The sequence below is a fragment of the Siphateles boraxobius genome, unplaced genomic scaffold (assembly GCF_051911475.1).
Source record: "Siphateles boraxobius isolate OS27281-9 unplaced genomic scaffold, OSU_SipBor_1 77, whole genome shotgun sequence".
In the NCBI taxonomy this organism is placed as follows: domain Eukaryota; kingdom Metazoa; phylum Chordata; class Actinopteri; order Cypriniformes; family Leuciscidae; genus Siphateles; species Siphateles boraxobius.
Window position 1 is genome coordinate 5,249,301 of NW_027509205.1, and position 3,431 is coordinate 5,252,731.

A 3,431-nucleotide genomic window follows, 5' to 3' on the forward strand; every position below is an offset into this window, starting at 1 on the left:
GGAATGAGACAATTACAGCCAAGTCGGTACACCTGTGCACGGGCTCAGACTGTGCTCAGGTGAAAAGGGATGTGGCGACTGGCCACTTGGTGGCGCTGTAAACAGTAAAAACAACAACATGAATACGGCCATAGGCGACTGTATGTCAGGTGATTTTTCACACATGCACAAGGTATTCATACCACATGATAGAACTCCTCATTCGGAACAACTTTGCTTCTAGGACCACTGCTGCCAATCAAACCGTTGGTTGAATAATGGAGATTATTTGAAGAATGATGAAAAAAAAACTAAAAAACAGCCCTACTTTTGCAGACTGGTCCTAGGTTGAGAGTTTTATATCTCTCGATCAACCACTGCAGTTCAATTCTCTGGACTTCCTTGGTCGTTAACTACCAGAAGAAGAGGAACTCGAACAATCTGCTCTTTTAACCAGCGTGTCCAGGGGAAAGCGCGAACGCAGTCCCCCACTACCATAAATTATGCAGTCGAGATTCCCACATTTGGGGAATTCGCAGGGGTCAGCACAACCGGAGTGCAATGGCCGAGCCTCGCCCTGGGTGAACCACCTTCCTGATCATGGTGTCTCCCCTGCCAGGTAAGTATGAATTCCCAGGCCTCCCGTCAGAGGCACCCTGTCCCTCTCCGCAATCCTCACCAACGGTCGGACAATCAAACACACACCTGATTCAACTCATCAGCTCATTCGTAAAAACTCCAAGAGATAAGAAAGAGACATCAAAAATCTGCAGCGTCGGGCTCTTTTGTTGTTGTTGTTGTGATGTTGTTTTCATGCTCCGGATCCATGAGCCAAAAATCAATTTCATACGCGGTCACCGGATAGTGGGCGAATCAGATGTTAAACGAGATAAGAACAGAGTTGTTGTTTTTTTTCCCGTTTTTTTCCCCTCTCACACAACCATTACCTGTATAGCATATGATCACCTACAACACCTTTAAAGCACCCATACACAGCAATATACACTGCTTCCATTAACACCTGCTGCCACACAAGACTAAAACATCTCTTTCATTGAACACAGTTTTGGGGGGTGCACCGTTCCCAGAAGTACTGCAATACCGGGTCGATGCGTGGAGTGGACGGAGCAAGCCCCTGTTCCATCTCCCAGTTCCAAAAATCAATTTAATATATGGTGCCCGGGTAGGGCACGTATCAGATATTAAACTGATAAGAACAGATTTTTTCTTTCGAAAAGTTTTATTGTCACAGTTTTCACAACATACAACTTACAAAGACATTACATTTTTTAAATTAAAAAACCACAGTGGAATAATTAAAAAAAAAAAAAAAAATTGTGTATGTATGTTTGTTAAAAGTCCTTGTGCTTGTGTTTTGTTTGTAAAGTCCATGTGTGTTTTCAAGAGTCTTTGTGGTGCTGTTGTTGTTAAAATATTTCAAAAACCATCTTTAGAGGATAAAAATCAATCATAAAATAAATATAAAATGCTAAAAAAGGAAGTCATCTTTTGTGCAGGACCGGGGTGAGTCCTTATCAAGATTTCCCTTCACTCCTGTCTCCGGAACAGGCAACCGGTCCAGCGCTTCCAGTGCCTAGCGGAGGTCCCCTCCCTCCGGCCCGCTGGCCCGCTGTTCCCGTAGCCGGCGTTGGTGAGGGTGCATCTAGGGGCGGCCAGGTACGGTGGTGGCCGGGACCTCTTTCGTGCGACCACAGCCCCCCCATCCGAATAACGACGTCCGGCGCCTCCTGCAGCGTTGATCTTACAAGTTGCTCGCACACGTGGAGGGGCACCGTAACGCGTTTCCCCACCAGCAGGTTTCTGGTAGTCCAGATGGCATCCTTGATATGGTTGAGGGTAAATTTTTTCGATGTCATCTCCTTCAAGCCCTGACCCACCCCCAGGATGGCGAGCTTGTATTCCATCCGGACCCCACCCGCTGGCAGGCACGGGAAAACTAGGGGGCTGGTCCTGGTCCACAGGTCCCGCGCAACACGGCATTCCCAGAGCAGATGCTGCACGGTCTCCGGGCAATTACACCCGGACCGTGGGCAGGTTGAGTCTTTGGCCATGCCTCTGGAGTGCATAACCGCCCTAACCGGGAGGATCTCATGGGCCACCATCCACGCTAAGTCCTTATGCCTGTTCCGGAGAGCAGGGTGGGCCTGAGATTGGACTCACTGATTCCCGATCCTGCACAGAAGAGACAAGAGCCTTGTGATTAGTTAAAACTGTGACATCTAAATCCTCTAAAACAAGCTTCTTTAAAAACTTCTTAATAAAACTGTATTCTTTGGGGAGGTTAAAAGACACAGGGGTCGTCAAATCAACTGGTAAAAGTTTTAAAAATCTTAAATAAGACCCCATCCAAAATCGTGCAAAGGCTGCGGTCTTGTTTTCTTTGGATGGGGTCACGGCGTATGTCAGGTGCAGGGCGGTAAAACGGCTGCCTAAAAACAGGTGGGGGTCTGGGAGGCCTTTGCCACCATTTTCTAGTCTTTTCTTGACCACCTCCCTCTTCAATCTTTCCCACTTGGACCCCCACAGGAAATAAAACACAGCCCTCTCTAGGTTCCTCAGGAATTTCCTAGGTGGGATAAAAACAGAACAAACAAGTGACATTAGAGGTAAAATGACGGCTTTAAAAATTAAAACTTTACCTTCCAAAGTCATCTGTCGTAGTCCCCAGAACCCCAGTCTTTTCCTAACTTTCCCTAGCAAGTCAGTCCAGTTTTCACGTCCACCCCCTTCCTTGTCAAATTTAACTCCTAAAATCTTAAAATCCGTGTCTTTAAAATCTATATCGAGTCCATCTGTGTTGGTCTCGTCCCACGGTCCGAAGAGCAGGGCCTCGGACTTGCTTCTGTTGAGTTTAGCGCCCGAGGCCCGACCGTACCAGTCAGTCAAGTCCATTGCTCTTCGTATGGATAAGATGTCCGTGGCTAAAAGAGTGATGTCGTCCATATATAAAACACACGTTGCTGTCAGTCCACCGGTCCCAGGTATGTCTAGTCCTTTTATCCATGTATCCCTTCTCAAGATCTGTGCCAGTGGCTCAATACAAGCCACATACAGAAGGGGAGATAAAGGACACCCCTGACGGACGCCGCTGTGGATATTTACAGCTTTGGAAAGATGCCCATTTACAAGAATTTTGCTGACCAAGCCCTTATACAGCAGTCCCACCCAAGCTATAAACCTCTCTGGAAAACCCATTTTTTGCAGTACCTGAAAGAGGTACTGGTGCGAGACCCGGTCAAAAGCTTTTTCGAAATCTAAATTTAGGGCCAAAAGCCGAATGTTTCTGTCTATCGCATAACAGATGGCATCTCTAATCAGAACTAGGCTGTCTGTTATCTTTCTTCTGGGCACAGCACAAGCTTGATCCGGGTGGATTACATCCTCTAAAACGGTCGACATACGTGTAGTTAAAACTTTACAAAAAAGGTGAC

General features: G+C 46.8%; 1 non-coding gene and 1 pseudogene across 1 annotated transcript; both read right to left on the bottom strand.

Annotated features, from left to right (window-relative positions):
* Nucleotides 1-442: 442 nt before the first annotated feature.
* LOC143726521 (U1 spliceosomal RNA) lies at nucleotides 443-606 on the bottom strand. Its single transcript, XR_013198762.1, has one exon. It is a non-coding gene; the product is annotated as a U1 spliceosomal RNA (small nuclear RNA).
* A 441-nt stretch (nucleotides 607-1,047) lies between these two features.
* LOC143727308 (U2 spliceosomal RNA) lies at nucleotides 1,048-1,221 on the bottom strand (annotated as a pseudogene).
* Between the last annotated feature and the right edge of the window lie 2,210 nt (nucleotides 1,222-3,431).